The sequence below is a fragment of the Acinonyx jubatus genome, chromosome B4, assembly GCF_027475565.1.
Source record: "Acinonyx jubatus isolate Ajub_Pintada_27869175 chromosome B4, VMU_Ajub_asm_v1.0, whole genome shotgun sequence".
Classification (NCBI taxonomy): Eukaryota; Metazoa; Chordata; class Mammalia; order Carnivora; family Felidae; genus Acinonyx; species Acinonyx jubatus.
The window spans coordinates 9,598,818-9,626,414 of record NC_069387.1 but is presented as its reverse complement, the minus strand read 5'-3'; the positions used below and the strand labels follow the sequence as shown (position 1 = coordinate 9,626,414).

General features: G+C 40.0%; 1 protein-coding gene across 1 annotated transcript in view; it reads right to left on the bottom strand.

The window, feature by feature from the left end:
* The window catches only part of CELF2 (CUGBP Elav-like family member 2), an 821,985-nt gene that overhangs the window by 615,669 nt on the left and 178,719 nt on the right, over positions 1 to 27,597 (bottom strand). Inside the window, exon 2 of the mRNA XM_053225256.1 lies at positions 10,252 to 10,291. The gene's annotated coding sequence lies outside the window, so the exon portion shown is untranslated. The remainder of the gene's footprint in view (positions 1 to 10,251; positions 10,292 to 27,597) is intronic.

Genomic DNA, 27,597 nt, shown 5'->3' with positions numbered 1-27,597 from the left:
TCTGGAGCTCCCCCGACCTTGCACAGGGCTTCCTCCAGTTCTCCAACTATGCAATCCAGTGGGCCTCAGACAACCTCCTCCACACCAGTCCCTCCTTCCTCTGCATGAGAGGTCACCCTCACCTCTCACCTCCTTTCCATTCCCCAGCCCACCCTGTCTCTCTAGATGACTACAAATCACCCTGCAGATAGTGGAGCAAATGTCACTTCTTCAGGGACTATTTTGATGACCAGTTCGCATCTACTTGTGATCTTATCCATTACAGGCGCTGAGACAATTTGCAATTATATATCTGTTTGTGCCATTATTTACTAGGTGTCTAAGTGTCTGTTTCCACAAGGACATAGCTGCATATGAATCATTTACCACTGATGTGCCCATCGCTAGCACACTGCCTGGCTCCCGGGTGCACTAAGTAGCAGTTATGATATCAAGGAGCTGGTAAATTAGGGGCACCTGGGTGGCTCAGTCGGTTAAGTGTCCAACTCTTGGCTTTAGACTCAGGTTATGATCTCATGGTTGTGGGTTCAAGCCCTGCATTGGGCTGTAAGCTGATGGTGTAGAGCCTTCTTGGGATTCTCTTTTTCCCCCTCTCTCTGCCCCTCTGCCACTCTCTCTCTCTCTCTCAAACAAATAAACTTAAAAAATATTTTTTAAAAAAAGAACTGGTAAATTATAGCAAACTCTTAAAGTTTTCTAGAAATTTTCTCCTATCTTGATTGAATGATCATCATTATAGTTTAATGATCGAAAAAAACTTAACTGGAGTTGTCTTCAAAACATGTATTATTTTCTTAGGTAAGTCTGATATACGTATGTGTGTATGTTTATACACAAATAATGTGCAGCATAATTGGGATAATATTTAATTTCTCAAAGGATCCTTTGCATCTTCCATCATATTTTCTTATCAAAAAAATCTTTGTGAATAAAGTAAGGCATTTTACTTTGAAAAGATTAAGATATCTTAATTATATATATATATAACATATATATCTGAGAGCAAGATACATATCTTACTATAGTAATAGTAGATATATTCTATAGTATATATAGTAATATATATAGTATTTGGGATATAGTGTATATAGTAGTGTATATACATACACATACACATTACAGTATATAGTATATTTCTACCATAGCATATAATAGATATATAATATACTAGTATATATAATACCCTAGTGCATAGTGTATATAGCACATAATACATATTACACTATAGTATGTATCTCATATACCATATAACATGCATATAGCATATATACTGTATCTACACTAATTTACTAGTACATAATACAGAATACATAATAATTATGTATTCTATATAGATGTTGTATATATAATAGATATACAAATTTACCAGCATGTTACATATATTTACGAAAAGCCACACTGTAGGCTAGTAGCAAAGACAGAATTCATTACTGACTTATATAATCAAGAGTGATGGTTAAGATGGTGATGACTCTATGTGGGTGTTGTTGAAAAGCCTGACTCTAGACAACCCTTCCTTCCGTGTTGGCGTGTGTGAAAATGGATCCTTAATTTTTGCACTGTCTTCTGCTGTTTGCTTATGATAATAAATAGTTGGAGGCTTTGAGAAGTCTTTCATTGCTGACTTTTCTGTAAAGTGAAAGGAAATAAAACAGTAGTCAGTCAGGAAGCAGCTCAGCCCAGAATGTGTTTGCTGCATGAGCACATTATTGGACCAGAGCCCCAGACCTACAGTTCATTGAGGATGCTCCTCCACTATTTGGACTATTGTCCTGAAAACTAAAGGATACATAATTTTAAGAAAGGCATATGGTCTTCTTTTCAGGTACATGGGATTAGGAAGAACAACAACAACAAAAAAGTTACGTGTATGTATTATTTACTTTGCCTTAAGGACTTTGCTCAGTACTTCCATAAGTTTTATCTCTCTTTCTCTCTGTCTGTCTCTCTCTTTTTTTTTTTTTAAGTAGGCTTTTCAACCAGTGTGGAGCCCAGAGCAGAGCCCAGAGCAGAGCCCAGGGTCGAGCATAAACCCATGACCCCAAGACCAAGACTGGAGCTGAGATCAAGAGTCATATGCTCAACCGACTGAGCCACCCAGACACCCTGCTTTACGTCTCTTATTTAACTCTCCGTGTATCCTAAGAGATATATGTATTGTTAATGACATAGCAGAAAAGTCAGTTAATTTGCATAATGTCACAGAAGTGGCCTGATTTGTGGAACTGTTCTGCCACTCTGAGTTCTGTGAATCAATTCCATTGGCTTAAGATCTTCTCCTGAAGGCCTTTCTCCAGTTAAAGTGAGTATTCCACTATAGATTTACCATCCTATTAGATAGTTTCTAGGATCTATGAAATGATATGGCTGGTGTCATGTCAGGGCTTGTGGTTACCATGCCAGCCCTCAGGGATGTCTACAGAGCTGGTCTGTATACTGCTCCCAGTTCTTTAAAAAAATTTTTTTTAATGTTTATTCATTTTTGAGAGAGAGAGAGAGAGAGAGAGCATAAGTGGGAGAGGGGCAGAGACAGAGGGATACAAAGAATCTACAGCAGGCTCCAGGCTCCAGGCTGTCAGCACAGGGCCCAACACAGGGCTCAAACACACGAACTGCAAGATCATGACCTGAGCCAAAGTCAGACGCTCAACCGACTGAGCCTTCCAGGCACCCCTACAGCTCCTAGTTCTTAACATGCCCCAAGCAGTGCTTTGGAGCATTCTTAATGAGATGGGTTTCCTGTGGTCCTCTTTCTTTGCAGTGGACAGCTATCATCCAACAGCTGCTTTGGTAATCCATCATCAATTCTCTACACCCTGGTCCTGTTAGAAACATCTTATAAACAATCACTACCATGTTGGCAATTCCCAGGCCCTGGTGTCACTCCTGTCTTGCTATTTATTAAGCCCTACAATCATTTTTTATACTCAACTTCCTCCCAAACCCAGATTGGATGCTAGCTCCAGGTGGATGGCTATTTCTTTGCCTTGTTCGAAGGCAAGATGTTGTAATAACACGTCCTGGTCATGATTCCAACCACCTTAAATATATTTTATTACATAATCCATAAAACCACACTGTGATATAGGAAATACTGTAATTCTCCATTTTTTTCTGAAAAAGAAACTAAGACAACAACAAAACAAGTTTTCTTAAGGACACACAGCTGGTAGGAGGTTGAGCTGAAATTTTTGTCTCCAGGTGTTCTGTCTTATCTGAACTAATGCCAACCAATCCACACTGACAGGGCACCTGATGGGTGCAGTTGGACATTCTTGACTCAGTTTTCTACTTCTATTTTAAAGACATTTTTAAAAATGTTTATTATTTTGACAGAGACAGAGCATGAGCAGGGGAGGGGCAGAGAGAGGGAGACACAGAATTCAAAGCAGGCTCCAGGCTCTGAGCTGTCAGCACACAGTCTGACGTGGGGCTCGGACCCATGAATCATGAGATCATGACCTGAGCCGAAGTCAGATGCTTAACCAACTGAGTCGCCCAGGTACCCCTCAGTTTTCAACTTCTATTTTGGCAAATCAGTATACCCTATGTAGTGTGCTGCTGTGCATAGAGATGGATAACTCTTGCTTAAAGATACATAGATAATTTTAATAAGGCAGAGTTGGAAGACAGGAAACATGCTTTGTATAACACAAGCCTCAGGCACAAGGGGATTTTAGACTGGAGCACCTCATACCCTGGAGGGTGACACCTGCCACTCAGACATGGGAACGAGCCGGTCAAGTTACAAAGGTACAAGGTTCTGGGAATTTCAAGTGTGAGGTCAGAGACTCTTCTGCCATGGAGGAAACCCATAATGTCTCAGAGGGTAACGAAGAAGTGGAGAGAATTCAGAATTTGGAGGAATGATGGAGAAACTGCAGAAGCGATCAGAGACCATGGGTCCTAGAGACTGTAAGTGCACATCATACCTCCCGCTCACTGAGCTAGTCACTATTTAAACCTCATTCTCAATCCTGTCTACTCTGACTCCTGCCATGGGACTCTGTCTGGTGTTTGGATTATTATCAACCCAGGAAATATTTTCTGTGGGATTTCATATTTGATTGCAATCATATTTGATTTGATCTGATTTTAAATTCAGTAGAAAAATGTTATGTATATGTATATAGAGATAATTTTGTTAGAATATATGTATTTCAATGAATCTGTAGCATAATGTGGAACCGACTTTCACTTCTGTTTAAAATCTTTGGCTGAATACAGGGTTTTCTTTGCAGACATTAGGGAACACACTCAGTTATTTACTAATCTGGGGTCCTTGGCAAATCTGTCTTGTGCCATGGTGATTTCCATGACTTTCTTAGGTATTTGCATAGGAGCAAATTCATGGTTATAAAACCATCCTTGAGCAACTTTTGTTAATATCTTTAGCCTATGTGTTAAAAAACATTTCACAGTAATATGAAGTACATTCACATACCAGTTTTGGTTTTTCATGTTATGATCTTATTCAATATACTTTTTTGACCTAAAATAGCAAAAGTGATAAAAGATGATGGCCCTCCAAAAGGAGACCATTCATTTTCTTATAACCAATTATAGCATCATGGATTAGTCTTAAGGTATTGATTCAATTTTTAGGGAAGCTAGATGCTATAAATATTATAAAGGTGCCATGAATACCTACTTGTCAGGGAGTAATGCACCCTGGACTTTCTCCATCCTGGACATGCAGCAAATATCCTATTGGCTGATATAAAGTCAGCAGTAAATTTGGGAATATAGTTAGCCACAAACAGGGGGAGTCTGGGCAGGATCTGGGCAGCACAGAAGAGGAGTGATGATAATCTGTTGGCATCTCTCTTGCTGAGTGTGGTCATCGGGACACATCTCTGAAATCTCATGGCATTGCTTCTCTGTTCTCTATGAGGAAAAGCAGTTCGGTCTGATCATAAATGAGCATATTGTCTCCTACCTCACAGGGTTCCCCACGCTGAAGTTACAGGGCCTACTGTTCTCATCTTGAGAAAAGAACAATTAGTATATCTGCTGAAATGTTGAAATGAAAGAAATGCAGGGAAAATATCTCCAAATAAAAAACCCCAGTGTGAGCACAACAAAGCAAATTCTCACAACTCAGGGAGTTTTGATAAATGTGTTCATGAGCCTTATAAATGTAGCAGCCATGGGTGCCCTTGCTGGGAATATGTGGCTTAGAAAGAACAACCCTAAAAATTTTAGATGTTGAACCACAAGTTAGAATGGAAGAAATAATTTTGCTATCTGGTCCTTTGAGAAGGAAATCTATCTGGTCCTTTTGGCAGAAATTCCCAGACATTCTAGCTGTTCTGATCATTTGTTTCCCTCCTGCTTCAGTAGCAAACTACCAGTGGATGGGGGAGAGAAAATGTTGGGGTAAGAGAAATTATGTAAATGTTGCATTCCAGCAAGACAAATTTCAATCCCTTGAGCTCTTTTAAATGGTATGAATTCTAGAAATAAGACACAAAATTTAACCTTTTCATGCTAATAATGATTTCATAAAGCAAAACTCGTTAGTAAAGGTGACAAATATGAAGTTCTATTGAACATTTAAATTCCAGAATATCAGCGAATGCCCCAGGGAGATATTTACCCAGCCAATGACTTTCTGATGTTATTAAGAAGTAATTTATTCAAGAAAGTCTCCATTCATGAGTTTACATAAGAACAATATCTACTTTACAAGGGCTTGTGTTCTCAGTATAGCGCATACCTAATTTACAATGACTTTTGGTTAAAATTTTCATTAGGTTGGTTCAATAGTATTTGATAATTTTAATTTAGTTTTATGAGATCCCAGGTTCCCATTTATAGGAAGGGAAAATGAATGCAGAGGAAATAAATTTTTAAAGAGCAAATTTATCTCTCAAATGAGCTCTGCTAATTTCAGCAGTAAATCTCAGGTGGAGGAAAGTTAACCTTTAGTATTTCTCTGGCAGTCCTTTTGGGCATAGTCTATGGGCATCCTTTAAAAAGCAGCTTAGGCCCACAGCATCACAGTGCTTTGCAACTATGCCGATATATGCAGTGATTCTGTAAGAGACTCTTTTGTAAAATACCAAAATGGAAAAGGCACCCCAGCGTTTAAGCATAGGGTGTTTTCATGGGGCTGAGCACAGGAAAAGGAATAGGCATAAATCAGGCCCAAGAAAGCAGAAACAAAATAGATGAGAAGTGAATGCTACAGGTTTCTGAAACAAGGGTTAAGGACTACACAATTACCAGATGTCAGGAATTTAGGTAGGATGGCCATTATTCAAGCTGTAGTCAAGAATGTCAAATTGGGGCAGACACAGTCCCAAATACAGGATGAGAAAGCCACATCATGGGGCCAGTCATGGGAGGATGGACCAACCCTGATAACATGATGGGGAGTTTGCTCTGCTTAATTGGAGAAGGGATGAGTTAACAAGAGGCTGTGATACCCATATGTGTGTGCACCTCCCCCCCCCCCCCACCACACACAGAAAGTTAAGGTTTCTTTAGCAACTAGTTTTTCTGTTAACACTAACTGATTTACTCTTCCATGGGGGCAGCTCCAAACTCTTTTCCAGCTAATCAGCAAATAGCATAGGGCCATGCGAAGCGAAACGCTCCCTCCATCTTATCAACAAATTGCCAATGAAGAAGCAAGTCTAAAGTTTCACAATATTATCCCCATGTTGACAGACGGATTGTAGATAAAATTCCCCATCACATCATTCAGCGAGGTCCTGAAAATGTAACCATGGTTTGCATGGACTACTGGAACAGCTGTGGGTGCAAAAGACTACAGAAGGCAATCTAGTCCCTGCCCTGCCACTACCATTCTGAACTGGACTCTTTCCTCCCATTCTTCCCCTCCCCAGTAGGGAGAGGACTGTTAAGCATTTATTCAATGAGTTTGATCAATGTAGAAAACCAAGCTAGATCGTTCACCTTCTACATTGTCAGTTTTTATTCACTGAAGGCTCACTTTACTCTTTACCTGACTCATGCAAATGTCCATGGTCTACTAGGAAACAGACTATTTTCATATTCACACCCAGAACAGTCTTCTGTTTCATCAGTAGGGGTCCTGGGCTATAAAGTCCGTCTCCGATCAAGTCAGGATTCAAATGAACATCAGCTAATTTTTTTAGGTCTTGGCACCTGAAACATTTTTTCTTCTTCTTTTTTAAGTGTTCTTTTTTAAATGTTTATCTATTTTGAGAGAGACAGAGAAAAAAAGTGAGAGGGAGAGAGAAGGAGAGAGAGAGGGAGAGAGAGAGAGGGAGGACATAAGTGGGGTAGGGGCAGAGAGAGAGGGAGAGAGAATCTCAATCAGCTTCCACACTGTCAGTGCAGAGCCAGACTCAGGGCCTGATCTCATGAACCGTGAGATCATGATCTGAGCCAAAATCAAGAGCCAGATGCTTAACTGACTGAGCTACCCAGGGCCCCATGAGACATCTTATAAAACCACTGAAACTAAACTCAAAAGTCCTGTGTGTTAGATGTATATGGACTATACAGTCTGTCTAAAACACAGTCTGTTAGCATTAGAAGTAAATCTACAGAATATATTGTGTGTGATTGTCATTGTCATTATAAGTTACAGCTCTGCAGTTTATAGTATATAATGAAATGGGATGATAAAAGTGACATCAGGCTTTGGATTCCAGTGTCTAAATCACCCATTTTATTCATAATTTGGCAGCTAAATGTCTTTTAAATACTGTGCAAAGTTTTATGATTCAATGTTTGCCTAAAGAATGGAAAGAAATGTGTTAAGCTGCATTGCTAAGTAGAATCAGACTGTACTGCATAAAACCATCAAAAGACAGGTGTTCGATCTAGTTTCTTTTGGCCTCTAAGAAGAGGAGTGCAGGGCCAAAATTTGAGCTGATCTATCTACCTCTGGACACCCCTTCCCCCAAGGATCATCAAATCCATGCGTTGCACTGAGCAAATTAAGAGTTGATCTGCTTTCCACTGCTGCATTCCATTTGTTCTGAAAGCCCTCTCAACCTCTTCTTTTCTCCTAAGAGATTGATATTTTGGTCTCCAGTGGTCATTTGTGTTTAGCCTCCTGCCTTTTGTTAGCTTTGCTGTGACCAAAAAGAATTCATCAGTAGGTAGGAATCTTAACTCACAGTGGTTAAAGGCTCAGTGAAGTAGCTTCCAGTGCTATGAATATTAGGTGCCTGCTAGTTTTCTTGAAGATTCAGAAGCCCATGAATTTTGTTTCTCTGATTTCGGAGCTTCAAAGCAAGACATTCTATTCTTGTGATGGAAGGTGGCCTAATTTGACAAAGCACTCATTATTTGTGATTTTTATTTTACCTAACCCTCTGCCAATATAAAGGGCTTTCCATTCCCATCCCCTCTATCATTCATATTCCTGGCGAGACTGGTAAGAAACATCTGCATCGAGTTTCTAGATTCACTTTGTTTTGACTCTGACTCCAATAAGTAATCATGGTCAGCCCTCACATTCATGGAGGAGAAACCCACTTTGCAATGAGACCCCCACGACTTAGGCAGATCTGCGAACGTCCTATTACTACCTAGAATGTTCATCCGTCTGTTGGCTCATATTAAAGCAATCATAATTCTCTATTATCACTACTTTCTCCCTTTAGCCCAAGGCATGAATGCCATGCAATGTGTGAAAAATCACAACATGGATAAGTCCCCAAATGCTATTAATCATTCCTCTAGGTACAGGAAGTTTGAGAGGGTTTTTTTTTTTGTTGTTGTTGTTTGTTTGGTTTGGTTTGGTAAGAGTAGGAGGCCATGGAGGTAGAAATTATAAAAAGAGGTGGAGAAAGGGGACAAGAAAGAGCGAGAAGGAAAAGAAACTCCAGATCTCTGGAGACACTCTTGCCTAATGGCCTCTGCCTTTGGCTCTCTTTACAAAACTCTGGGGCTTGACGGGCTCTGAACTGGTTTTTTTGCCACGCTCTCAATTAGAGAGGCTAATCCTAATATTAATGAACACTGCTGAACAATAAAATGTGTAAAATATCTTTCCTCTCATAACCAAGAGATCATACATGATCCAGATCATAACTACGATCCATGCAATGCATATGTATTTTAGGATTAAGTAACTTTTTCCTTTCCAATCTGTGGCTCTAAATCTGTGCCATATGTCACCTAACAAGGTATTTTCCATTATTCTTTTATTCAGTTCACTGCATTTTGTTCCTCTTGTCCCTTGAAAATTAGCCTGTCTGTAATCAGAAATCACTTCCATTCACAGTTCAGTGCCTCTACTGTAGATGTGGCAAATGCTTGTTTACCGGGCTGGTAATTGGATTAAAACATTGAAAAGAAACAGAAAAATGGAATGTGTTGAAAAAAAAAAAAACACAAGCATAAAATCAACAAAACCAAAACAAATTAAAAAGCTCTAATGAATAAAATGGCTATTAATAGAAATCATTTATCAGTAACAATGTTCCTGAGTTTGTGGTCCTCAATACTCAATGGAAATGATATTTAAAAACCTAAAAGAAAAAGGAAAAGGATTCTGAATAGCTTTACTGTAAGCATTACTTGAAAGTGGCTGATTAGTTTCTGTGTTCTTCTGGGTTGTCTTGAGACATGGGCACTGTATAAATCTTCACAGGTCTAGATACAGAAATACCACAGTCAGGAAAGCACCTGTGTTAAGTTATTTAAGGGGACTTAATTATTCTTTCAAATATGGACATTAGTATTTTGATACTTGAAATCACAGAAACAAAAAAAAATAAATGTGACCTCTTTCCACAGAGCCTTGCTGAGTGGCATGAACAGGTGACTGTGATATTGACAGTCATTGGGTATGGTGTGCCATTTTGTCAATTGAGGAGTGACAGGGTTGGTGTATAGTCGACTGTTTACAACCTAAAAACTATACCCATGTGCCTGATTTTCTGAACATTCTTCCAATAACCTTATTCAAAATATTTTAAGAGAAGCTAATGCTTTAAGAAAACAAAACACCTTGCAACAAAATAACCAAGAGTAGAATATGAAATCAACTAGTCATACAGGAATTTCAATATCCAACAACAGGTAGGCTTTTATATAAATGGGATCCAAAGAGACAAAGGATCAGACTCAATAGTAAACAACATCCAGAAGAGAAAAATCCAAAGAGAAACAACAGCACTACTCTTATATTAGGAAGCAGAAATCAGATAAGCGAATCCATGTGATTAAGCCACCACCACTACCTTTAACAGGTGTCTTCAAGCAGTCCATCTTAAGCCTGCAGAAGAAGGAAGCTCTTACCTGCCTTAGCTGGATAACTCCTTTCTTTAGTTCTGTAGACCTGAAGATGAAAAAAAAAAGTAATTAAGTTCAGTCTCTGAATTTGAGAAAGATATTCTATGCTAACATATCCTTAAAAAAATTGCTCACTTTTTTATTAAAAAAAGTTGCAGTGAAAGCAATGTATAACAAGCAAATGAGATGACTTTTGTGTGATTTGCTATTGCAGATTGCTCATTGTGCTCATGGACCTAAAGTGAAGGCAGAAGTGAAATTTACTTGTCAGGGACCTCTTCAATTCTCAGAGTAAAACGATAGCACTGCATTAATTGATTTCTGATTTCTGCCACATCTGTGTTGATGAGATTTTTATTAGAGTTTGTCTATATTACCTTGGGGATTTTGATGTCTGATGTTTACCTTTTATTTGATCCATATCAATTGAATTGGGGGCAGGAGGAAAATTAATGCCTTTCTTCTGCCATCAAAATTCTATCCAGGGACTTAATGTCAGAGATTATTATGGGAATCTCTTGGTCTGTTTTACTTATGGTGTAAAATATAGAACGTCAGCTAGTTATTCTGGTCCAATGCTTACTAAAATCCATTTACTATATGTAACATTATTTTTTTGGTCAGACAATAAAAATTGGGTTCTGAAGTGTTTTATATGAGTTACAATTCATTTTTGTGATTGTCAGAGGTATAAGATTGATGAATTAGTGAGAGGTGAGGAGTATTCTATTATAAATAGAAAACCTGAACCCAATTCTAGAAACTCGGAATCCATTGGCCTGGGTCAGAAGTTGTCAAAGTATAGCCTGTGGGCCAAATCCAGCCTGCTACCTGTTTTCATAGGACTCATGAACTACAAATGGTTTCTCCCTTAAAAAAAAAAAAGTTTATTTATTTACTTTGAGAGAGAGAGAGACAGAAAGCACAAGTGGGGGAGAGGCAAAGAGAGAGGGAGAGAGAGAGTCCCAAGCAGGCTCTGCACTGTCAGTGAGGAGCCCAATGTGGGGCTCGAACTCACAAACCATGAGACCATAACCTGAGCTGAAGTCTATGTTTAACCAAATGAGCCACCTGGGCACCCCCAAATGGTTTTTTACCTTATTATATGCCTGAAAAATCACAAGAAAAATCATATCTCACAGCATATGAAAATTCTACAAAATTCAAATTTCAGTTTCCATTAATAAAGGTTTATTGGAAAACAACCACACATACTTGTTTACATGTTGTCTATGGCTGCTCTCATTCTACAACTGTAGAGGTGAGTAGGAACAGAAGGGATAGGACCTACAAAATTTATACTATTTACTACCTAGTCCTTTAAGAAAAAATGTATTGACCCCTGGCTTAGGCTGTGATTGATTTCATCTTTGTTGGGGATAAGGAAGCTAATGTGATGAGACCCTAATAATTAAGGTTAATCAATATAGATAGGTGAGTGATAGCTTTTATTAAAATAAAAATGACTACATTTCATTCTGGGGTCATCTAAGTCACTCATCACAGATCATAAAGGGCATACTTATGAAAAAATGGAGTCCTTAACTGTTTGTGCAGGAAGTTCTAGGTTGGCTTTATTGCTATACTATAGTTACTTATCAAATCTACTTTTCATCTTATAATAAAACTTCAAGACTCTCCTTAATATTTGATAAAAATACCTAGAACATTAACACAGTATGGAATGAATAAAAAAGAAGCAAAACACAAATATGATATATACATATGATATATATATAATGATTTAAATGAAGCCTTTGTATGATGTTTAAAAACAGAAACAACCAAAATATATTTTTAATGAAAAGATATATATGCATAACATGTATATTCACCCATGTGTAGTAAAGAGTTAACCTTGCTCAAAGAGAGGTCTGGCCTTTGCCCTTGGCTCTTGGGAGATAATTTTGAAGCCCTTGGAATATCCTGTCTGATAAGAGTATCATTGTTTGTCCGGGGGCCTCAGGTTGCACCAGATAGTCTATAATACCGATGGGATTTATGGTACATAGGGAAGCCTTGGATCATGCATGTCGCCTCAACTTCTGGAGGGGCTGGAGACCAAGGTTAGCCCAGCAGATGATCAACCATGTTTATGTGACTAAGCCCCAATAAAAACTCGGAACACCAAGTCTTGGGTGGGCTTCTGTGGTTGGTAATGCTATGTATATATTGTCATGTGTCATCTGTGGGAGAAGTAAGCACTGTCCACACAATGCCACCGGGAAAGGACCGCTAAGTGCTGTGTACTTGGAGCCTTCCTGGACCCTGTTCCATGTGCTGCTTCCCTTGGCTGTTTTTCTGTCCTTTGACTGTAATAAACCATAACTGTGAGAATAGCAGCTTCAGTGAGTTCGGTGTTGTCCTTTCAGCAAATTATGGAACCTGAGGTTGGTTTGGGGGACCTGCTAACTTAGAGCTGGTGTCAGAGTAAGCATGGGCTTGGGGACTCCTAAAAACTGTAGTATGTGTACATTAAAAAAAATTTATATACACATACATACATATATATCACAAAAAATCATGTCAATGGTTACCAAGATTGGGTAGTGGGCATGACACGTAGTTTCTAGTATGCTAGCATCCTAGGATCTGATGGTAATTAAATGGATACTAACATGTAATTATTCTTTTTTATTTTTTTAAATTATTTTAACGTTTATTTATTTTTCAGAGAGAGAGACAGAACATGAGCTGGGGAGGGGCAGAAAGAGAGGGAGACAGAGAATCCAAAGCAGGCTCCAGGCTCAGAGCTGTCAGCAAGGGCTCAACATGGGGCTCGAACTCACGAGCTGTGAGATCATGACCTGAGCTGAAGTCAGACACTCAACCAACTGAGCCACCCCCAACATATAATTATTCTTCAAGCTTTACTTATACATTTTATATACTCTCCTGTATTTATGATATCTCAATATTTTTTTTAAAAAGGTAAAAACTCCCGATAGAGCATGTTACTATAAACACACACACACACACACACACACACACACACACACACAGACACACACGGTCCAGTGTAGCATCAGAATCATTCAGCTACACAAAATGTTGCCATTTTGTCCTTTGTCTTATTACTCAAGGACTATAACCTATTTTTCACAAAAAAGTCACTTTGTTGTTCAAGGATCAAAATCACAATTCCCATGGTCATGTGCTAGAACATTGGTTTTAGTTTGTTTTATTTGCTATTTGCTGGAATCTTGGAAACTCTGTTCCACTTACATGTGTATCTTGGAAAGTAATGTTTGATTTCTCTTGTTTTTATTTAGGTGTAACAGAATGAACTACCTTTGTATAGGTTAGATGAAATGACTAACATCTCAGTTACACAGGAGAGTCACACATGATCACAACAATGAACTATAATCTCTTCCACGAACAGGAACTGAGATTTCTCTCCCCTTTGAAGCACTACCCCAGTTCTGGGACTATTATGTGTGTGGGTAAGTAATTTTAAACTGATTGACTGCAAGAAGGATTTAAACCTATCAACACTTGGTCCCCTATGTCCACAGAGATCCATTTGTGCCCAGTTTCCAGACTTTTTGCAACCATTGAGTGTCCACACAGAACATGCAATACTGTCAAATAGAAAGACCACTATCATCTTCCAAGCAGCAAAGAGTAGCTTAAAAAAAGTACATGATTCTTTATAGTCAGATCACTGAACTTCTTTAGCAATTGCTACTGCTTAGTATCTGATAAGTCTGATGATAGCCCCCAAATAGAGATATTTTAATATGGTTACAGGTAAAGCAATTTTAAGTATTCATTTAACTTCTCAAAGTATCAGATATAATTTACTGACCTTTAAAAATAACGTAAAAATCAATAGTTTAGAAACATTTTTGTTAGATGTTAGGGGCATGAATCTCTCTCTCTCTTTTATGTTTATTTATTTTTGAGAGAGACCATAAGTGGGGGAAGAGCAGAGAGAGAGGAAGACAGAGGATCCCAAGTAGGCCACGTGCTGACAACAGAGAGCCTGATGCTGAGCTTGAACTCATGAACCACAAGATCACTGACCTGAGCCATAGTCAGACACTTAACTGACTGAGCCATCAAGACGCCCCATGAATATCTCTTTTAATGTAATAACATTATAGGTAACAAAGGCAGACACCACAAGGATGGGTGGTAACTAGTTGTGTAGAATAGTCAAAGTATGCCAAAGAAGTAGAATTTTGCTAAAGCCCTCTATCAGGGGTCTGCTCAGACAGAGGGATACATACAGACCGAAGACAGAAACTTACCAGGTCATCTTATAAAGTGACTGCCTTTTTGAATTCACCCGGACCCATGGTCAGAAGTCAATTGCTGGTAATTGCATTAGCAGGGCTTCATCTGATTCTATTGTTCATGTGGCCCCAAATAATCAGGCCACTCTCATTGATTGTTCTGGCCAACAGAACAACTCAATCAAATTGACCCGTGGCAACTTGTTTCATTGTGTAGCAGATAGCAGTTAGGATTCTCCCAAAGCCGCGGCGGCCATATTTGGGCCATTTAAAGCACTAAACGCTAGGCTGCTTCCAAGGAAAGAACGTGGTGATGGAGAGCAAAGTGCTGGGTAGCAGCACTGCATGTTGAAGATGGGACTCAGATTCACTAAGGGAGGTCTCAAATTTTTGTGTGTAACAATCACAAGTTCATGGAACTTATGTAGAAACTCTGATTCCTAGGTCCCAGTCCAGAGATACGGCTTCAGTATTTTGTATTGGGATATGCACTTTCCAGAACTACCCAAGTCATTCTGATATTGATGGTCTCAAAGAAACTTGGAAAAACACTAACCCTAAAATGTCAGAACTGCTTCTAAGCTTCCAAAAGGGGCAGCTGGTTCCTACTGTCGCCATATAATCCTTGTGCTTAAGGCCAGGCAGAACCTTGTGGCGGCCTCACATTCTACGGCCAAGCAGAAAAGGTTGCATCCCGTGGCCCTGTCCACAAGCCTTAAGATTCATTTTGCCATTATATGAATGGTACTTACTTGGCTTCTATATAATTTTAAGGATGTAAAAGATTTGGTCCTCTAAAAGCATCTTATTAACCTCATGTAAATGTATACTCGAATGTCCCCAGGGAATGATCCTTGGCAGATTTCTTTCCCCAGACTATACATTGCTAATGGTCATCATTACCTTAGAGCTGTCAAATAAAACCATGAGCAGCTGGCCTGAATTGGTCTGCTTTTTTTCTTGGGACTATATTAAAAGATTTTATATTGTTAATAAATGGAGAAAATTAGAGGTTAAGTATTTAGCTTACCCAGCCCTTAGAATAATGACTAATTATAAAGACAGTTTTGATTTAATTCCCCAAATTTAAATATGGCATTCACAGTTATTAAAAGCCTAAGAGCTAAGCTGTAAACTACCTGTTTTATCTTTTGTTAAGGTATGATCAGAATTTTGTTGTTTGGTAAGTGACCTGTTTTGTCTGGTGGTTACAGCTGGGCTGGCCCATCAGTAAGGGTGTGATTACTCTCACTGGAAACTCAGACTGGGACTGAAAGTCCACTTTCAGCATTCAGCAAGCGTATGCTGAATATGTGCTCCGCTTAAACCATGTATGAGACTCGGTCCTTGCCTGCCAGAGAATGCAATCTTAAATAAGCAGCAATTATACTATGAAAAATGTGTAAGATCTCTAAGAAAAGTTCAAGGTAAATTGCCTAGGGTTCAGAGGGAAAGGAAATTATATCTTGTGAGGATAAATGAATATGTCATGAAAGAGGTGACATTAGCAATGGCAGGTAAGCATGGGGTGTGTTGCAAAAATGCATGCTCTGACCTAGGTAGTGTGCCGACTGCATTTTGGGAGTGAGCGTAGATGACAGCCCTGTTATTCTTCTATGTGTTTGGGTCCTGGCTCTGAGCAAGGCAACTCTACTTTCAAAGTAGGACCAAGATTTGCATGACCCCTTTAGGAAGAATATATCATGCATAGTTTGGAAATAAAATCACATCATTCAGCTTTTAACATTGTAGTCTGATGGGAGCCAACAAGATGATGTTCTGTTCCCAGCTCTGTAAAGTCATTACACTAGTTCTCTCTGTGTCTCCGTGTTGCCACCGGTGCAATTCAATTCTTAGGATTCTTCCTGATCTCAAAGGAGCATCAGCATAATGAAAGCTTTTACTTGATTAGGATTTTACTCTTCTCAAAACAACTGATATGTTATCTCTTTTAATTTATATAACCAACCTTTCAGGGAATTTGAGCTGACATTTTAATCTCTAATTTTGCAGGTGAGGAAGTTAAAGCTGAGAGGAGAAAAGTACATCTTCCAAGACCACACTACTTACTTTCAGTGAGAGGGCCACCATTCAAACCCACATCTATTGCCACTGAAAGCCACGATTAAGCTACCTCTCCTCACAGTCAGAGTGGACATACAAATAGTTTGTAATAGAGACAATGTTAAAACTCCATGAACTATAACCCAAGTAATATTCTTGCTCAAGTTTCTAGGTGTTTTTTTTTATGTGTAGTTTTTAGGGGGGAAAAAAGAAATCATAAAAAACAAAACAGCAAATAATAAAACAACAACAAATAAAAGCTAGTTTCAGAGAAAGTAAGATAGAAACAGTTGGGTCAATTCAATATTAAGTATCTCGGATAGGACATGACACTTAATACATATGTTGTTTTTAGCCCAAAATGCTTAACACAAATTCATCAGGCCTCTAAATTGCACCTTCCACTTTATAGGAAACGTGGCAGACAGAGGAATGAGCTAAACGGCACCAAGAGGGAGTAACCAGTCAAATCCAGAAGGTGGGGCATTCTGGTGGGACAACTTTTTTGGCTTCCTTAACAGATGAAGGTCGCAAATTGGGGGATGGGGCTGAGCAATGCAAGGGGTGATGGGAGGGAAGGATTGGAAAGAGAGCCGAGGAGAATGTGACATGCTTTCCTGACAACGGTGAAGGTCCCAGGGATGACTACACATGGTAAAACTTACACATGACATGTTTTAATATGTACAGCTCGTTGTATGTCAGCTACACTGCAATAAAACTGCTACAAATGTTAAAAGGGGAAGCGATTCACAGTACTCGAGAAATGTTCACTCTAAGTTCTGGGTGGCTCATCTCTCCCTCTAGGCTGCTGTTTTGCCACAATTGTCCATTTCATCCCTTTGAACAGCTGAGAAAATGGAAATACTTGCTTGGCTGCTATTGCGAAGCTGTGCCTCTTTGGGGCACATGATTTGAGCAGTTAATGTAGTCAAAAGGACTACTGTGAGGTTGTGCAGAGAACCACGGGGTTAGGCTTCAGGATAAAAAGCTAAAAGGAGCTGTCATTCCGAGATGCCCAGCAAAATCCCTACTGGGAAATGGTATGGGATACGCCCCTGGAGAGCTAAAAGGGCTCAATTTTATTTCCATCTGAACTTCTTCTGATTCCACCTTGTGCACTGATCCCAGGGGTTCCAGTGGATTGGGACTAATGGCATGTGCATTCACAGGGGCGCCTTTGAAAAATCAAATTTGCATAAGCCCACACACACCACAGAGTGTTTAAAAGATCCATCAATAAGTGTAATACTGCTCCTGCAGATAAAAATAAAACGACTCCTTGAAATTTAGGGGACATATTCAAAAACTTCAATAATGCTTTTTGAGTTACAGGAAACATTTCAAGACCGATTTAGTTGTGACCAGCTTGGCAACTATTCCTGTGGCCTCTTAACACTTAAAAACGTCTCCATTGCAGTGTGCCAACACCTGAGAACACTAGCCCAAAGTCAGAAATACATACACTTTCATTTATTTGGAAGGAGCTAAAGGCAGGAACGCATTTTGAATGTTTTGTTTTTTCCAAAACAAATACTTGTTTGATTTTCACAACATCCACTGATATAGGCAGTCACTATAATAAAAGGCTGACCCCAGACACTTTTCCTGATTCTATTGCACAATATATTTTTTTTAAAGTTGCCTGTTTGAGCGATAATAGCTCTAACTGCCACAGTTACCATGCTGGTGGATTGATTCATTTATTCAAATAGCATGGTGCCTTTCAACCTGACATCTTAAAACATTTTCAAATGAAACAGGGACCCTTTGGATTATCTAGAATGTGTATTCATTCTCCTTTCTATTCTTTAGAACTCCATCAGGTTCTCATCTGATACACTTTGGAGGGCCTTCGGCTTAATAAACGTAGGCTGAGGTGTGTGTGTGTGTGTGAACATGTATACGCAATGAAAAATCCTCAGACTCGGCTGTGAGGTGAACTAGCTAGCCTCTTTCTTGCTGGCATACAAACTTCCCTTTCAGGCAGGAACCTTGGGCGATTCTGAGACAAGTCATTTCGAGGCTTTCCTTCCCTCGCCCTCTGAGCTACTCACATTACCACTTGAGACCCTTCCTGGTTTCTTCTGCTTCGTTCAGAGGGCAGAACTGATGTGGGCTGCTTGAGGTCACGGGCCGGTTGGAGGCAGAGCTGTCACCATTGTTGGGCTGCCTGGGGCTATGCAGGGCACTGACCTGTGACCTTCATTCCCCCGACTCCTGTCCTCTGGGGAGACACTGAATCCACGTAGGCCCTTTGACCCGGAACTAATTTGACCAGTAGGACTCTACAAATCTACTCAGTCACTGGTGCCTGGCTGGGACTCTTCTCCCAGAATAGGGGAAAGGTAAAACTCTGAGGGTCCTGAATGGAAAGAATGGATTGGCACTGCTTGGTTGGCGAGGGGATTTAGGAACCCAAGAGGTGACCATGGAAATCAGCAACTCTGAGATGCCCGGACACCTACCCCAGATGGCAACAGAGCCACAGGAAGATTCTTCTCCCTTCATAACCAGGGAGAAGGACGAAGCCTGCTGAGAAAGTCCCCAACCCTTAGGATCCCTGGGGCCTGACTGTAGGGCTGGAACCCTATTACAGGTTTCAAGGACTTTAGCTCCATTCCTGAACCATGAGTTGCTGGTGACTGGGATAAACTTGCACAAATACTTTCCGTGGAACTTTATCTTTTCTTCTTCCTTAAAATTTTATGAACTTTTCTACCAAATGAGTTATCTGTGCACCTTAACTTTTAGGAACAATTCGCAAGGTGCTGATATATCCAGCCCTACCTCCCCTGAGCAATCCTAGCTCCTAGAGTTTAGTGATAAGTGATTTGCAAAAATAGAGCATTACCCTTCTTTTAAAACTAACTTGTGATGCATTGAAATTGAAATTAAAGAATAACATATTTGCTTTATTATATCAGTATTAATTATATTTATTTTCAACTATAAAGTGAGTGCTCATTCGATACAGAATTTTAATGCCCGTCGGTAGGTTTATGTATCCAGGCTAGACATGGGTCTTCCAAGGGGGGCCTGCTCTTATCTTCTTGAGGACAGATAATTAAAGAGATAATTCAAGGTATTTGGATTATAAGAAAAAGTAGGAATTTCTTTCTTGCTTATACATATGTTTATGTATATCCATAATATATTCTTGTGCATATTATGTGTTTGTAACGCAGAGCCATCGGAAAGCCGATTTGCAGACAATTTTGCTAGTTCCACAAATTTATGGGCATAAGCTCTGTTTTTAAATTTGATTTCTGTGATCTTTTCCATGGGCAGGCATACTCCTTGGCCCTAGGAACAAGTTTTGACCTTTTCAGCTCTTTTATTCAGTTTGACATTAATTTTTCTTCTTTATTCTTAACAGGTTTTCATTGTACTTAGTGAACAATACAGGGGCCCTGGGGGCCAAATAAACCTATAAAGTGCCCATGAATTTTAACCAAAGACTTACAGCACTACATGATTAAAAGCTTTAAATTCTCAAAGAGCAACATGATTAATCCAGTACCACAGTGCTGAGTGGCTTCACACTGGCTTCATTTGTTGGTATTGTTATTTTCCTTGGTTACATTTGATTTGTTGGAATGATGATGATTTTAGTTGGCACAGTTCATTCCCACCACCATCTCTCTGCAGTCGCAAAAACGTCTTAACTATTTCAATAATTTTTTAAACTACTCATATCCAACTTTGTGAGGCAAGGAATGCAGGCCCAAGATATATGCCTGTGAAGACGAATTCACACACCTCGGCCTGCTACCATGAAGGCAGACATAAAGATTCTTTTCAGTTTATCGTGTGTTTAGTAGAAATGAAGGCAGATGGTTCAGATGGTTTCTGATCCCAGTTTGTCTTATACCTAGCTTTTTTTTTTTACTTTATTTTTTTTAACGTTTATTTATTTTCGAGACAGAGACATAGCATGAACGGGGGGAGGGTCAGAGAGAGAGAGGGAGACACAGAATCTGAAACAGGCTCCAGGCTCCGAGCTGTCAGCACAGAGCCCGATGCGGGGCTTGAACTCACGGACCGCGAGATCACGACCTGAGCCGAAGTCAGACGCTCAACCGACTGAGCCACCCAGGCGCCCCAATACCTGGCTATTTTTAAAGATTTCTGGGATCCTAAACTTTTCCTTGATGGGCTATCCCAATGCTAACATTACAAAGTAGGTGCAACAATTTCTAGCCCAACGCAACTTCTGTACTTTTTCTTTTGTCTTCTTTGCACAAATAGAGAAAACCCACTTTGCATCTTTGTGATATTGCTTCAAATACCCTAGGGTTACTACAAGGGTATTTTTTTTTCACTTCCCTATTCCCAATGAAAACAGTCCTATTATCATTAATCTTTCATCACAGAGTTTTATATCATATCATGTTTGTATTTCCATACTCATTGTAAAAAGTTGAGTCCCAAACCAGTCCCAATAAAAAGCGTTACAATGTATATTGGAATTGAGTGGTGGTTTCTCTTCTTGCCTCATATTCTAAAGAGAAAATTGTAGTTGTTACCATCATTATGTGTGTGTGTGTGTGTGTGTGTGTGTGTGTGTGTGTGTTTGTGTGTGTTTATTTTTGAGAGAGAGAGGGAGGGAGCATGAGCAAGGGAGGGGCAGAGAGAGAGAGACGGCAACAGAATCTGAAGTAGGCTCCAGGCTCTGAGCTATCAGCACAGAGCCCAACGTGGGGCTTGAAGTCACGGACCATGAGATCACGACCTGAGCCGAAGTCAGATGCCTAACCGACTGAGCCACCCAAACACCCTGTTACCATCATTATATTGATATCTGTACCCTTTTCAATTGCTCAAAATTTATCTTCAGCTTGCGATCTGCTAGGACTATCAAAACTGTGGCTTCCTGCTTTTGTCTACCATGTTTTACCCAGATTTTGAATGGATTCATAATTTTTTGACCCTAAGGATGTTAATATGCATTGATCTTCAGTGGTTCTTACCCTTGACCTGATTTGTTTGGAGAGTTCAAAGTTCTTCGAGGTAAGCTCCAGAAGGCTAAATACATGTAAGTTTTCAAAGTCGGTACATCTTTCAAAATGTCACTTACAACAAAATGGATTTCTTTTGCTTTAATAGGTTAACTACTGGTAGAAAACAGGAGACGGCATGCTGAACGATCTATTTGTGCCCCAATTCTATAACATGTTGCTACTATCGAGTTAGAAATGTAATAATATTTCTGCTACATGCTGTGATTCATCTCTGAGGGACAGCACAGATATCCAGGGCCAGGGACATGTGTCTCTGATTTCACTACTAAGTCATTTCAAACATAGTCAGCCTCAAGATGTTTTTCAAAGGGTCAGCCAACTGAGGCTTTATTTATCACCTTACCATGTCATTTCCTGTATCCACAAACCGCCTTACTCTCTTTCCTGACGACTTAGAATTGCGTGAGAAATAATGAACTTGAGGTACTTCTTCCTGTTTTCCCTCTTGGTTCAGCTGCTGACATAGATTTTCTTCGGGCCACAGTTAGCAGATAGATTGGACAGCTTTAGTAGCCAAAACAAATATCATAGGACTTTGATAATGACCACAATTTCAAATTGAAAGATCACTTCTTCATTGGTGTATAAATACCCTACATTTTTCTTGTGTTTTTATTCTTTGGGGAAAACTGGGGATGAGTTGCAACTTGTAAGCCTTTTCTCTTGAACGGCCCTAAATATTAACTTGTGGCTGCTTGCTATTGAACGACCCCAGAGAAATAAGCAAAGATTCATAAACCTTGCTCAAGTTCATGGTTGTTGTCCTTGGGCAAGTCCGTCCTCACAGTAGTTTGAGCGTATACGGCAGCTGCAGGTTTAAAATGAAAGGTGTTTCAGCTTCACCTCTTAGCTCCTGTAATAACCTCAACTAAGCCTGCCTGAGGATGTCCTCCCTTTCTTTGACGGAAATAATAAACTGGGATGAGTTTGCCATAACAGCTCTCATTCCCACCACCATCTTATTTCTAAGAAGTGGAACAACAGCTCTTTATACTGCAGAGAATAAGACATCCCAGAACAGTGGAGTCCAGGCTGTGAGGACGGAATGGGGCTTTCTTCATACAAACAGCCACAAAGGTCATGGAAAGATATCTTGACCTGGTGTTGCCATGGCCGCATTATGATGCTATAGGGACACTCCTCTCTTTCAGGAAGTGGTTGATATGTGCTCTAATGAACACATCAGAAAGCAGAGTCACTGGGTCAAAAGATCATCTGGGACCTTAAAAGTCCCCTGTACCTACCGACCCCTCCACATTGCTGGTTTGGCTGGGAAAAAGATAGTATTAACTTTTTGCCATTTTGTGAGCTTTTCTTATTCATTTTATATACCTACGCTGTCAATTTAGGATTACAATAGCCCTCAAAGAAAGATACCACTTGCTCTGTGGAGGAGGGGTCAGTTTTTAGTGCAAAATGAGACTTCTTAGGCACATGAATTTCACAAGCCATGCCCTTCTTCGTATGTCTGCCAAGCCTGCTAGGCCTACAAATCTATTTTTGTAGCACTATATCACACTAATAGCACTATATTTGTAGTGTTATTAAGTGGCGACTGAACCACCAGGATACAGGGGTAAACAGCCACCACTAGGAGCTACATCAGGGCTGAAAGACCTCAGAAAGCAGCCACATCATCCCTGAAGGGCAAGGTCACTAGGCAGAAGTTCCAGTTTGAAAGCTACTGTTGGCTTTTTCCTTATTGGGAAGTCATGCAAGTTTTCAGCTCGATAGAAGCCTGGGCAGATATCTGTTATCTAGAGTCATCAGCTCTGGGCCACAGAAGTGAGCCTTTCAGAGTACTGTCTGAGTACATTTCTTTGTCTGGATTGTCCTATCCTGAGCCAATGCAGGTAAACTGTGGTGTGGAAATAATTTATGCATTCTAGGGACTGATGTGGTAGAATGGATGCTGTCTGAGCCCCGCCCAGATGTCCTTGACCAGGCCGATGCTCCCATTCCTCCGTTGCTGTGCGTTGGCTGTTCGTGGCTCATAGTTGCTTTTTTCTCCAATGAACTACCCTTGGTCCTTATAAGAGCCACCAAACCGAAAAGGTGCCTGAGAGGCTCCTCCCTCCACGTGAAACTCCACTGCCCTGGATGGGGGCTGTCTTCCACAAACAACTGTGAAGTGTCCAGCTCTCCTACCTTGTGGTGAGATGCTCCGGAGCTTTCGGTGGGACGGGGGTGAAGCTGGGCTTCAGCTGAAACCACCTCTTTGCTTGGCTTCTTCCCTGCTCTACCCTGCTTCCCTCACTCCCCAACAAGTTCCTCCCAGGGGCACCATCTCAATGTTGTAATCTCCACAAAAATCCCTGTCTCAGCCTCTACTAAAAGGGAACAGAACCCAAGACACAGGCAACATGCTATGCAACATGCTCACATCCATGGGACAATTATAATAATTGATTTCATGTATATTCTAAAATCTACGCATATATAATTCATCTGGTAAAATGAAGATACATCGTTATAATGTAAACCAGTAATTCCACTCCTAGGTATTTATCACAGAGAAATAAAAACACAGGCCCACAAAAACCCAGGGATGAGAACATTCAAAGCAGATTTATTCAAAAAGACCAAAACCTGGAAGCCCAGATGTCCATCAGTAGAAGAATGACAAAAACAAACTGTGGTGTGTTCCTAAAATGAAAGTCAACTTAGCAACAAAGAAAATGAATTACTGGTGAAGGCGACAATAGAGGCGAATCTCAAAAATACTACGCAGAATGAAAGAAGCCAGACACAAGAAAATATGCACTATATGGTTCTATTTAAATAAACGTCTATAGTAGACAAAACTAATCTAGAGTGATGGAAATCAGATCAGTGATTACTTTGGAGGAGAATGTGCAAGTGACTGGAGAGGAGCAGGACGAAATTTCCAAGGTGATAGAAATGTTTTTCCCACGATTTGCATTCATCAGAACTGATTGAAGACACACATTGAAGATCTGAGCATTTCACTATGTGTAAATTATCCCTCAATTAAAAAAAAAGCAGATGTGAGAAATGTATCCTTTTCTGAGTTTTGCTTATTTTGATCATAAACTTGTGTTGAACAGGGACTGTGGCGAAGGTAGCTGGGAGAGAAACCGAAGTGATTGGTGGCTACCCAGGGTTGCAAGGCACACCAATGCATCTGTTCCATGGAGTGTTCCATTTAGTTTCATTTTACTTCAGGTTGACTTTGGATTAAAAGAGAGAGAGAAAGAGAAAAGGCAGAGGAAAGAAGGATAGAAATATGTTTGATTCTCCAAATTGCTTTTTAAAAATGAATGTAGGGACAGCTGGGTGGCTCAGTTTGTTGAGTGTCTGACTCTTGTTTTTGGCTCAGGTCATGATGATCATAGTTCATGGGATCAGGCTCTGTGTGGGGCTCCACACTGACAGTGTGGAGACTGCTTGGGATTCTCTCTCCCTCTCTCTCTGCCCCTCCTGTTTGTGTACTCTCTCTCTCAAAAATAAACTTAAAAATAATAAAAAAAAACCCAAAAATGAATGTAAATAGGTCATTCTTTAAATTTTTTTTAAATGTTTATTTATTTTTGAGAGAGAGAGCAGGAGCAGAGAAAGAGGGAGACACAGAATCTGAAGCAGGATTCAGGCTCTGAACTGTCAGCACAGAGCCTAACATGGGGCTCGAACCCACAAAGCACGAGATCATGACCTGAGCTGAAGTCAGATGCTTAATCGACTGAGCCACCCAGGTGCCCCAATATAGGTCACTTTTTTTGATGACACTTTATTTGCAAAGATGCAAAAGGTTTCTTCATTCACTCATTTTTCTCTATCAAACATCTGTAGCTTACTTATAGCATCGCGGGTACTGAATTAGATGCAAGGAATATAAAGAAAATGAAGTCATTTTATCAGCCTTGAAGAATGGATCGAAGATGTTCACTGTAGCTAATGCGGTCAATAGCATACTGGATGGATCAGGGCAGAACTAAGTACTGGCCTGGGCGCAGCAGAGTTTGAATGGACAGGGATGGAGAAATGCATCTAGGGGTACTAGGACAAGCTTCTGAAAGGAGGTGATGCTTGAAATAAGACGCCCGAGGCTTTAGTAAACTATAGGAGGCTTTAGTAAGGCTTTAGTAAACCCAAGGCTTTAGTAAACTATAGGAGACAGCATGGTCCTTCTAAGGTGGGATGACCATGGATTTAGGCAAACCTCCGTTGAGAGGTTTGCTCCAGCATACTCTGTCACTTTGGGCAGTTGGCTTATCTGTCTTGAGCCTCCACCTCATTATTTCTAATTTGTGATAGTAACACTTGCAGTGTTGCTACAACATCATATCTAGCCATTATTATTATTATTATTATTATTATTATTATTATTATTATCTGGGAAAGGTGACTAAGTCATGATCAGCTATTAACACTGTGCTTCATCAGATTAACAATCCAGTCTAACAGAAGTAAAGATCACTGGGGAACTTTGATCTGGGGGGGCCAAAGATCAGATTTCTTTCCTTGCCGTTTCCAGCTTCTAGAGGCCATCAGCTTTCCTTGGCCCATGGCCTTGTCCTGCATTTTCACAGCAGTGAAGCATCTTCAGGTCTCTCCTTATCTCTCATCTCTGCTTTCACTGCCATATCTCTTACTTTCTCCCTGGTTTGTCATCACATCACCTCACCCCCTCTCCCTCTGACCCTTCTGCCTCCCTCTTATAGGAAGGTCCTTATAGAACCTTTGTGATAACCCTGAGGACATTCAGATGATCCAAGAAAATCCCTCCACCTTAAGATCCTTGAGTTACTCACCTCTGTAAAGCACCCCCTTGACATGTAAAGCAATACATTCCAGGTTCTGGGGATTGAATGTGGACATCTCTGTGAAGGGGGCATCATTCAGCCCAACACAATATATATATGAGTTGTCCTGAGACCTTTGTATAGAATCTGAGTAGCTGAGAGGCAATGGTGGTGGGATTGAGCAGATGAGAGGCTGGTTGGGGCCAGGGAAAGGTCACTGAGAGGGAGTCAGAGCTGAGGGCATGATGTCCCACAGTGACAAGCTCAGATCTGTGCTTCAGGGATCCAGTTCTGCTTAGGGTATGGGATGGCTTGCAAGGGTCTGGAAACTGGTGGTGAGGCCATAACCTTGGAAGTCAGTAACAATGGGCCTGGCGAGGTGTGAACAAGAAAGCTCACCAGCTTCTCAGTCTTGTCCAAGATGGATTCCATCTTTAATCACCACAATGAAGGAGGAGATTTAAAGAGAAGAATATGAAGAAGAAAAGGAGAGGGGAGGGAGAAGCATGGATTTCTTGTTTTCAGAGTTTTGGCAATCGGTAATCACAAAAGGAAAATAACTTTCATGGGAATTATTTATAATTACTGACTTTGAAATTCCTTTAAATATTGCAACACTGAGGGCACTTTAGACTTGGAAACATAAATATTTTATTAAAGAGCAAACAATTCACCAACTAACCTGATCAGAAGAAGATCCCCTCATTACGAAAACACTGACAACTTATTTGTATACAGGGCATGATCTCCTTGATATGCTCCTGTTTTCTTTATGAATTGAGGGATTAGATGGGTCAAGAAAATCTTAAAGAACAAAACCCTTATTATCAAGCTCTTGAGGTCATTTTATATTCAATAAAATAATTTGAACAGCATTTTTACAAGACACAAGGTAGCTGATGCTTGCTTTTTCTAATAATCAGAAGTCAAACATAAATTTTAAGCATTCTTCTGGCAAACAGTCATTACTTTAAGCACCTCAAACAGTAATGCAGATTGATTTATGAGCTCAACATCACCCCTAGGTAAAATGCTACAGATGTTTCTGAAAACACAGAAAATACCCCCTCCTCTCACTTAAGATTCTACAATCCTCAAAAAGGCTTTGGCATTTTCTTGGAGTTATCCAGCCAAGATGTACAAAGTCTGAGAACGTGACAAATTCTGGATAATGACCATCTAGACTCTATGAAGAGCAAATTCTATTAGGCCAATTAGCATGTTAAAAACTTGACTTGGAAAAGCATCGAGAAGACTCTA